The sequence below is a fragment of the Emydura macquarii genome, unplaced genomic scaffold, assembly GCF_026122565.2.
Source record: "Emydura macquarii macquarii isolate MOO-44397 ecotype Brisbane River unplaced genomic scaffold, CSIRO-AGI_Emac_v2 contig_554, whole genome shotgun sequence".
Lineage (NCBI taxonomy): Eukaryota > Metazoa > Chordata > Testudines > Chelidae > Emydura > Emydura macquarii.
In genome coordinates, this window is record NW_027130691.1 from 71,585 (window position 1) to 83,156 (window position 11,572).

The window sequence follows — 11,572 nt, forward strand, 5'->3', positions numbered from 1 at the left end:
GCCAAAAATCAAATGTAACAGAGATACAGAAATAGTGAATGCTAGTATAAGCATGTCTTTCATACAGACTGGCCCTCACACTTAAAAAGCTGTGAATGTGGGAGAGCCCTGTAATCACTGGGATGTTTGTACATGCGTATAGAACCTGAATCTCATGGTGCCTTAGTCAGGACATATCTGTGGGTAAGAGATATGTAACCATCAGATGCTCCTAGGCAGAGGGTTGAGGGTGTGAGAGTGAGAGAGAGTGATATCTGCAACCCTTTAGGTGATCAAGTAGAGATGTATGTGACAGAGAGAGACAAATATGTTGGCTTAAAGATGCCTGAAAGTATGTGTGCATCTATAACCTCTAGGGTACTTGAATTGGGACTTAATGGTGGGCAGGGTGTTTTTAACCTAGAGTGTTGGAGTTTTGTAGGTTTAATAAGCCAAAAATAAAATCAGCAAACATTATGGATGCTTCAGAAAGTCATCTGCCATTTAAAAATGGAGTTTAAGAGCAGCTGAAAAAAGCAGCAATAGTTTCCATAACTCAGGGCCTGAGCCTCCCCTGCATTCCTGTGCTAGTGTCTGGACAATAGGCTCCACTTCCCTGCACAGGAGACTCCTTGGTGCTTCCAGCCTTTGCACCTGTTTCTATTGTGACCTTATCAACATCATATTTCAAGTGCACCACATACTTTCCAGCAATCATGAGGCCAGGCTTAGAACAGTGGCAGCCTATCCTTACCCCAAGAGTAAGTCAAGCTGCCTTGTCTGTGCATTCCAGGCTTCAGGACTACACAAGGAAGTGATGGGACAGCTGTCTCTATTAAGAAGTGACAGTGTATAATGTGAGTAATCTAACCAAAGAAAAGCTCCAGTTAGACAACAGAATGAGGAAGACAAACACTAGAGACAAACTCCAACCCCTAAGGAAATCTACCCAAACAAAGAAAAACTGAGGCCAAGACAAGTGATAGCTGCTGCTTTTGGTTAAAGATGGTTCTGAATGATCTTGCCAACAAGATCAAGGCCAAACATATTCTCACTCCAGACTTTTTAATCCAGGAGAGGGGATTATACCAGTGCATACCCTGCAGTGTTGGAGAAAGTGTCTTGTTCCAGGAGCCTCCACCCTGGGCTGCTCTCAGCTGCCATAGAATCCACACTCTAACATCAGAGCCAGGTGAATGACAAAGATAGGACCAAGAATAGCCTTCAGGAGAGTTATAAAAGGGACACTGGCTTTCTCACTAGTAAAAGGCTGAAATGATGCTTTCATCTGAACAAGGGCTAAACACCAGCCACAAGAAGATCAGCCTGTGTCCTCTTGGTAATGAGGCTCATTTGTGAAATCATTTGATACATGGTTTCCTTAGAAGCTAAGCCTATGCTATGAAGTCTGAAAATGAAGGGACAGCACCTCACCAAGTATAAGTTACCATAGCTCTGTTGACTTCAGTGACTCTATTGACAATTTACAATAGCTGAGGTTTTGCTCCAGAAAGAGAGCTCATTTCATCAACAGTTCTGTGCTGGCCAGCCTTGCCTTGGCTAATTAATTTTGATCTTCTGCTTCCAAATTGATCAGTGTGCACAAGGATTCCAGTATATGGTGGAAACAGGGCTTTGCCCATGTGTGCACCCAACTAGCAAAGCTAAAATTGTTTCCATCTCTGATCTGAAGCTGTTGGGCATAGTCACTTTGTATCTTGGTAAATAAATAAAAAATGTCAGATGGAAAATCAACTAGAATAGCTGCTTTACAGAGCATAGCAGCAGCTAGAAAACAAGAGTTGTAGTGCAATAAAAAGAGTCTGACTCTGTTGGCAGTGGAGAAGAAATTCTTCTTTTCTCAATCTTAGTCCCAGTCTGTTCCTAAATCTGAGGGAGGTTTTCATATTTATATTTCACTGTTGTTGTACAGAGTGGACAAAAGACTTTACCTGTAGATGATGCCACAGAGCTATGTTTATTTGTCAGACAGATGCCAGAGCTGTGAGAACAACTCTATAATAAATGCACCATGCAAAAAGACTTATCTAAGACAGTAATTATCACATTGTTTCTAACAAAAGGGAAATTTAATTGGCACAGCTAGTATCTTGAGGTAGCTTGCTGGAAGGTTTCTGGAAAAGGTAGTCTAAGTACCAGAAAAATTTATGACAAGGAGAAGGTTAACTCTTAAATAGCAACAGCTTGGATAAAAGTAAGCATCTGTTTTCCAAATAAAACAATTTGAATAGTCAGTGCATGGGTTATGCGTAGGAAGGTTCCTCGTGAACAGATTCATAGCAAAACACTGGTGTCTCTCCTTCTCCCTAACACCTGTCAAGATAACTTGTTTCCTATCAAATTTTAGTACAGTACACGCATGGAAAGTAAAGGAGTAGGAAGTCAGAGTGGGACTAGAAAGTAAAGCTAGTGATCCAGAAGTTACAGCTGCAAGCAGAATCATAAAAGATTAGGGTTGGAAGGGACTGCAAGAGGTCATCTAGTCCAACCTCTTGTTCAAAGCAGAACCAATCCCCACTAAATCATCCCAGCCAGAGCTGTGTCAAGCCAGGCCATAAAAACCTCTATGGATGCAGATTCCACCACTTCCCTAGGTAACCCAGTCCAATGCTTTACCACCCTCCTAGTGGAAAAAGTTTTTCCTAATATCCAAACTAGACCTTTCCCACTGCAACTTGAGACCATTGCTCCCTCTTCTGTCATCTGCCACCACTGAGAACAGCCTAGCTCCATTCTCTTAGGAGTGCCCCTTCGGGTAGGGAATAGCTGCCACTGAATCCCCCCCCCCCCCCATTCTTCTCTTTGCAGACTAAATAAGCCCAGTTTTCTCAGCCTCCCCTCATAAGTCATGGGCCCCAGCCCCCTAATAATGTTTGTTGCCCTCTGCTGGACTCTCTCCAATTTGTCCACATCCTTCCTGTAATGCTGAGGGGGCCCCCAAAATTGTATACATACTCCAAATGTGGCCTCACTGGGCCGAATAGAGTGGAATAATCACTTCCCTCAATTTGTTCGCAATGCTCCTACTAATGCAGCCCAATATGCTATTTGCCTTCTTGGCAACCAGGGCACACTGCTGACTCACATCCAGCTTCTTATCCACTGTAACCCACAGGTCCTTTTTCTGCAGAACTGCTGCTTAGCCAGTCAGTCCCCAGTCTGTAGCTGTGCATGGGATTCTTCCGTCCTAAGTGCAGGACTCTGCAGTTGTCCTTGATGAACCTAACTGGATTTCTTTCGGCCCAATCCTCCAATTTGTCTAGGTCGCTCTGTAGCCTATCCCTACCTTCCAGGGTATCTACCACTCCCCCCTACCTTAGTGTCATCTGCAATCCACCCCATCATCAAGATCATTAATGAAGATGTTGAACAAAACTGGCACCAAAACCAACCTCCAGCGCACTCCACTTGATATCAGCTGCCAACTAAACATCAAGCCATTGATCACTACCCACTGAGCCCGATGATCTAGCCAGCTTTCTATCCACCTTATAGTCCATTCATCCAACCAATACTTCTTTAACTTGTTAGCAAGAATATTGTGGGAGACCGTATCAAAAGCTTTGCTAAAGTCAAGGTATATCACATCCACCGCTTTCCCCACATCCACAGAGTCAGTTATCTAATCACAGAAGGCAATCAGGTTGGTCAGGCATAATTTGCCTTGGTGACTGTTCCTGATCACCTTCCTTTCCTCCAAGTGTTTCAAAATGGATTCCTTGAGGACCAGCTCCATGATTTTTCCTGCGACTGAGGTGAGGCTGACTGGTCTTTAGTTCCCCAACTCCTCCTCCTTCCCTTTTTTAAAAGTTGGGCACTATACTGGCCTTCTTCCAATCATCTGGGACCACCCCCAGTCCCTACAAGTTTTCAAAGATAATGGCCAATGGCTCTGCAATCACAACAGCCAATTCCCTCAGCACTGTCGGATGCATTGCATCCGGCCCCATGGACTTGTGTATGTCCAGCTTTTCTAAATAGTCCTGAACCGGTTCTTTCACCACTGAGAGCTGCTTACTGCCTTTCCATACTGTGCTGCCCAGTGCAGTAGTCTGGGAGCTGACCTTGCCTGTGAAGAGAGAGGCAAAAAAAGCATTGAGTACTTCAGCTTTTTCCACATCACCTGTCACTAGGTTGCCTTCCCCATTCAGTAAGGGCCCACAATTTCCCAGACTTTCTTCTTGTTGCTAAGATACCTGTAGAAACCCTTCTTGTTACCTTTCACGTCCCTTGCTAGCTGCAACTCCAATTGTGCATTGGCCTTCCTGATTTCACTCTTGCGTGCTTAAGCAATATTTTTGTACTTCTCCCTAGTCAGCTGTCCAAGCTTCTACTTCTTGTAAACTTCATTTTTGTGTTTAAGTTCAAAGATTTCTCTGTTAAGCCAAGTTGGTCTCCTGTTATATTCTTTCTGCACATCGGGATGGTTTGTTCCTGCTCCTCAATAAGGTTTCTTTAAAATACAGCCAGCTCTCTTGGACTTCTTTCCCCCTCACATTAGCCTCCCAGGGGATTCTGCCCATTAGTTCCCTCAGTGAGTCAAAGTCTGGTCTTCTGAAGTCCAGGGTCCATTTTCTGTTGCTCTCCTTCCTTTCTTTTGTAAGGATCCTGAACTCAACCATCTCATGATCACTGCTGCCCAGGTTTCCATCCACTTCTACTTCCCCTACCAATTCTTCCCTATTTGTGAGCAGCAGGTCAAGTAGCTTGGCTCCTAGTTGGTTCCTCCAGCACACTTGCACCAGGAATTTGTCCCCAACACTCCAAAAACTTCCTGGATTGTTTGTGCACTGCTGTATTGCTCTTCCAGCAGATGTTAGGGTGATTGAAGTCCTGCATGAGAACCAAAGCTTGTGATCTGGAAACGTGTTAGTTGTCTGAAGAAAGCCTCATCTACCTCATCCTCCTGCTCTGGTGGTCTATAGCAGATGCCCACCACGACATCATCCTTAGTTGCTTTCGCCGCGAAACTTAACCCAGAGACTCTCAACAGGCTTTTCTCCAGTTTCATACTGGAGCTCTGAGCAGTCACACTGCTCTCTTACATACAGTGCAACTTCACCTTTTTTCCCTTGCCTGTCCTTCCTGAACAGTTTATACCCATCCATGACAGTGCTCCAGTCATGTGAGCTGCAAATAGAAGAGAAGCAAAAAGAGAGAGTTTTTCTGGGAACTGTCCAAGAGGAGCTATGGTGAGTGCTGCATTAGGCTGCTGTGTTGTGAGCTGGTGGGATGAATATCTGAGTGTCTGTCTGCTCGGACCATTTGTTTGACTGGTGCTAGTTGCTGGGTGTTTGACAACATGTTTGTTTAAAAAATGTAAATTGGAATTGTGTTGTTCCAGGTGAGCCTTGAGTTGTTGATTAGCGGATGAGGCTTTGAGCTGGGGTAACTGCTTCGAGCCAGAAGCAGCCTTATAAAATGCAGATGCTATGTTTTCTTGTCTTAGCAAATACTCTTGAGCAGTTAAACATATTGATCTTTGATGATGAATATTTCCTTCCATATGGAAAGTGCTTCATAAACAAAATTTTCTTTTACTTTATTCTGCACAAATATACTAAATGCAAGTGGATTTTTTAACCTCAGTTTAAATACTTTTCCTCTCCTCCATCAGCCTAGTTTCTTATTATTAAGATACTCCATGTACGTCCCCTTCCCTAAGGTTGCTGTCCTGATTTTTAAAGCACTACATAAAGTTGGTGTCAGCAATTGAGAGGCCATCTCTCTCTTTTTCTCCATTACCATGACAGCTATATTCCAGTGGAACAATGAAAATCTTGATCAGGAAATGAGGACCATGACTGCAGGAGACAGAACTTTCTTAGGAGCAGACCCAGAAAAACTTGCTCCCAGATGCAATAAGAATGACCACCAGCCTTCCTGTTTTCATAGCTAACTGCAACCCACTGCTTCACCCAGGATTTCCTAAAGAAGCCCTCACTTTCATACTGATGTGTTAAAAACAAACAATCCCAGCCTAAGCCTGCTATGTACCAGCAAGGGAATAAAAGACAAATAGTGTCAGCTTGTGGGAGGCACTCAGATTCTAGGGCCATGGGGAGGAGGGGGGGGGTCACATATAAGGAGAAACCGACAAATAGCTAACATGAAGTCAGACACAACAAGGCAAAAGCACTATAAGAAACAGATGATGGATGGGAAGACCTTATATTCTTTGACCAAAGAATCAGTGAGGCTATTCTTTTGTGCTGGCCATAAAACCTGAGGAAAAACACACACACAGAAGTGTGTCAGAGCAGGAATTGAACCTCCCTCTCTTCATGTTAATTATAGTGTAATTAAATCTTTCCTTGCCAGTCTCTCCCAGGTCAGCGTAGTCAGCAGTGGATACACTGATTCAGCAGAGAAATCAAAGTTTCCTAGAATCTTTAGCACATCAAGAATCAAACTCCAAAGAGAGCATAAAATCCATTTTAAGACTTACTCTTGACTAGCAAATTACACAAAATGGTGCGGCCAAAGAACAACTAGAATGATATAGCACTAAGGCTGAGCAAAGACTAAATCCCCTCTCTCCTTCAGCTGACCTGGTAGAATGTATTGGCTGGACAGCATGGAGAAGCCTGTTATGGTAACATCAAGGACATCTTCAGTTGCCACTAAAGCCTAGTCCTGGATTTATTAATGACAAAACACATCCTCACTAGTCTCAGACATGGAGCGGACACACTCAAGCTTTGCATTCCGCTGGAGTAAAGAGACAAATCTAACCTATATTTCTGGACCTACTTGGAATGCAGCCACGAGAAATGCAGATATGCCACATTATGCTGAGACAAGAAAAATGCGAGTTCGGTCTGGTCAATGCTTAGCTGTGAGACACTAAAGGAAAACCCAGTAGGCTGCAGTAAGTAGTGGTGGTGACTCAACAGGTTACACGCTTTCCTTTAAATCAAAGCGAAGTGCTCCCTCAGCATGGTGCAGTCCTATTTGAAATACTGTCTTTCAGATTAAATGTAAAACTAAGCTTCTGACCACTTGTGGCCCTGAAACTTTCATAAGATTTTTAATATTAACCTTAAATTTCCTGGTCTAACACCATTTTGGATAATTGCGTTCTATCTACTTAAATTCCACCTGCACTCAACTGAAAATGACATGCAACTTCACTTAGTGGTTTAAACTGTTGTATACTATTGCTGTACATTGCTAAACAGTGTGCATGCTCCACCACGAAGCTAGCCACATTGCATTGGTGGATGAAATGATTTCTATATCTAGAACACGCTCACTAAGACATGTTCAGATCCTTCTTCACAAGTTCTATAGAAATGGGTAGGATTTATTGATTATTAATGGGCTCTTGGTGCAGCCATAGAAGGATTTTTGTACCCAGCAGAATGGATTTTAGCCACATTACGTATATTCATACTTAGGTCTTACTGAAGTGCCAGAGCCACCGCTTACTTGGTGGATCTTCCTTTGAGTCCTAGTAACCATGCTGCTATATTGTTTTTAGCCATTCCCTAGAAAGTCAGCTTTGGATGGTTAGCTTTTCAGAGAACTATGCAGTTAAAAGAACAAGCCATCAAAAGAAATGCAGTACCAAAGCTATAATCTGCCTTTCCTCTAGGGAGACCAGATAGCCAGTGTGAAAAATCAGGACAGGGAATGCAGAGTAATAGGTGCCCATATAAGAAAAAGACCTGAAGATCAGGACTGTCCCTATTTAAAAAAAAACCAAAAAAAAAACCGAGACATCTGATCACCCTACTTTCCACTCATGTGTCCAGTTAGGCATTAATTCCATCACTGCAGCTAGTTAGACGCTCATACAGTTTAAGGACATCAATTCAATAACTATACTAGGCATTTATTTGGTTTTAGGTCACACCTTTCTCCCTCCAGCATGGGCTCTCCATACTGTGCCTCATCCATTCATTATTCTCTTACAGCTACCTTGAAAGAGAGAGATAAAAAGTGCTTCTCCTCTGCCCATCAAGCTTACAAGACTGGCTAGATCATGAAGCCTCTTACCACCTATGAACTGAAACACATTAAGAGTGCTGTTACTGAGTTTCACTTGCTGGTAGAGGGAGAAAGCTGCATTCCATTTTGCCTCTTTTCTAATTTATAGAAACCTCATTTTCTTAAAGAGACTGACACGATCAATATGAGAGCTAATCAATTTACACAACTGTTTAAATTGTTTGGGGTGTGACACCTGTTTCTGAGCTTGCTTGCCAATTTTAACATTTTAAACTCATGCTTCGTGGGTTTTAAAAATATTTTGCTATCCCCTCTTGCTACAAGAGACCCATACATGCAACAGGCAAAACTGACTGTCTAGGGTAACACTGAACATGACTATTCATGCTAAACAGACTGAAGAGAGGAAGTTGCTTATCCAGTGTCTCTGATCCTGGGGTTACTGCTTGTAACTATGGCAGGTAAAAAGATGTCAGACTTAAGTGAAGTGGATAGTGCCCCTCTTAACTTCGCCTCTCACTTATAATCTCAAGACCATTTATATCTCAGTAGCTGCCTATAGTATGGTTCCCAGGATCATGCAAGTCCTTTCAGTTATTGTCCACCAAAATGCAGCCATCCAGTGACATGGAAATTGAATTGATATGGCACATGATGGGAGTGTCCTCTGATCTGACACATGGATTGAGTAGTAAAATGATGTCTGACACAGATCTTCTGTGATACAGACGTATGTAACACAGCATAATAGGAGCTTCCACTGCAATGCTAGCACCCTAGCATCTCATAGGAATTCCCCCTTAGGGCAACCTTCCAGGTGTGACATCACCAGTCGCTTAGACAAATCAGAACTAATTCTAGAGTTGAAATTTGTTTGGAATTTCACCCAGAGTGTCTTTTTGTCCTCTCTCCCTAGTAAGAACTCCTTCAAAGTGATTGGCAGCTCTTTAACTGTGACTTACTGGGTTTGTAAAGATGTGTGTAAGTTTACATCATGATTTAGATCATTTATCATAATCAAAGGATCTCATGTCCTAGGGGGCAAAATACAGGTGCCCTCCTGTTTCAAAAACTAGTTTCATTTGTTAAACGGGTTTACGTGCATGTTCCAACTTTGAGGAAAAATAGAGATTGTATTATTTAAAAATATTTTAAAATATAAGGAATTGTAATATGCTATCTACAGTAATATATTTTTGTTAGGATTTTTTTTTTTTTGTAATAATGCAATGTCTGTACGCCATGAACATTTCAAAGCAGGAAAAGATGTTAGTTTTTATTCTGGGAAAAATAAATGTTCTTTACTGTATAACAAAAGAAAGATGTTAATTTAAAATCAGTATATACTGTAAAAAGGTCACTGATAAGAGGTAACGCAGACTAACATCAAGAATCCAGCCTGAACAGATGCTGGTGAAACAACCGCCACAATTAATACACGTTTTCTGGTTTCCGGCATGACTCAGAGGTGCATCCAGACCATCCTATTATATTGGCTCTTGGGCTTAGTAAAATTCATTTTCATGCGTATTCCCCCTCAGAAGTGCTTAATTTGTGCCAGGGTTAAGCCCCAGCACCTATATGCTTGCCACGTCAATTATGAAAGTAAAAAATTGCTTGCACCCCAGCAACTCTTTCGTTACAAATTAGGCACTGTCCCTCAGGACCCTTATGACACTCAGCTCTGCATCTCCTTTTCATCAAACATTCCACTACTTTCTCAGGGCAAGGTTCTGCCTCAACCTTACAAAGAGGTCATGGTGTTTGGGGAGGGTATAAGGAGCCTTCATTCCCACTCCACTTACAAAACCTGCATAATAGGTGGACAGAATCTGAGAAGAATAGGGGCCGTATTGTCCCTGTTTCTGTGGAAGCTCCATCAGTGATATCAACAGTGAGAACCTTGGTATAGACAGACAATAACCCCTCAGAGCCTGTCTTAACAACACTGGTGGCCATGGAAGCCTTGTGTACACTAGCTCTCCCACTGTTATTACAGTTTGGCTAAACAGATCAGCATAAAAACTTTTCTACACAGAACTTCCAATCCCATCCTCTGGCTCCAGAGGCGGGGTCCTCAGCCTTTTATCCTTGCTAGGCATTCAAGTCCCATTTCAGCAAAGCTCTTGAACATGCTCAGGTCCCACTGAAGTTAATGAAACCAGCACGTGCTTAAGTGCTTTGCTGAATTGAGTCCTCAGACACTAATGAGTCCTATATAGATTAGTTAACTGGGCTGGAATTGATATGATGCACCAGTTCATCTGCTAAGGACATTCACCTAAATATTTAGTTATGTGTTTTTAAATATGCCCATCACCGCAGTATCTTGATTACTACTCTTCATACAACTTCTCCACACAGGGTTTTAAAAAGTAATGAAGTGGTTAAGGAACACAAACCTATTCTATGATAAAAGAGAAAGTCTCATTCAAACTCATATTTACTCATGGTTTTTCTAAACATTTACTTTTTGGGCTAAAATTTACCGTGTGGACAAGCCCCTAGAACCGGGGAGCAGCGTCCGGGTTTTCCCCTCTCTGGGTCCTCCTCAGAGGGGGGACCACCCCTGCCGGCTACCTCTCACCGGGAGCAGTCTTGTGCCCTTCTCAGGGCAAGCAGCCTAGCGCCGGGCCCTCAGGCAGGGCTGGCGAGGCAGGCAGTCTTAAGGCCAGGCCCTCAGGCAGGGCTGGCGAGGCAGGCAGTTTAAGCACCAGGCCCTCAGGCAGGGCTGGCAGACCAAACAGTCTATGGCCAGGCCCTCAGGCAGGGCTGGCAGGTGAGCAAGACACTCTCTGGAGCGGCACGGCGGGGAAGGCTTTCTCACAGAGGATAGGGAAGGGGGGAGGGGGATGCAGGCCCGCGCGTCCCAGCCCAGGGCCCTGGCAGTGGCAACGGCGTTTGCCACGGGGTCGGCGGGGCTCCGGCCGCAACACGCCGCCTGGGTTGCCCCTGACTCAGCCACTAGCGTGCGGCTATCCCTGGGCTTCTTCCTCCCCGAAATCCCCGGTACCTGCCTCCTCTGGGTCGCTGAGGTGTGGTAGGCCTGCTAGGCCCTCCTCGTCCACAGGCGGCAGCTCAGGCAGCTCCATGGGCTCATCTTTGGAGGGCAGCTCTTCCAGGTCCCCAGGCCTCGGGCAGGGCCGGTAAGTTCTCGGCGTTCCAGGCTCTGTACTACTCTGGCGGGTCTGCTTCCAGCTCCCAGGCCCCAGGTGGGTTCTCCTCAGGCTCGTTGTCAGCGGGGAGCCCCGATGGGTCTTCTTCCGGCTCCCAGGCCGTGGGGGCCTCTGGTGGGCCCTCCTCCAAGTCCCAGGCTGCGGGGTACCTGGGGGAGGCCTCTGCCGATCCCCAGGCTGGGGTTAAGGCCGGCCGCTCCCTTTTAGCGCGGCTCCCTGGCCCGGCCTTAGCCAGAAGCTCAGGAGGATCCACGTCCTTCCCCTTCGGCCGTCTTCCTCCAACTGAGCTGACCGGCCTGGCTCTTAAAGGCCTAGCTCCGCCCCCCTGCTTCCGGTCAGGTGGGGCCACTGGGGCCTTTAAAGGTCTAGACCCGCCCACCTGCTTCCAGTCAGGGCTTCCCCTGGGGGAGGCCTCTGTCAGCCAGGGTGGGTCTGGCTCCCTC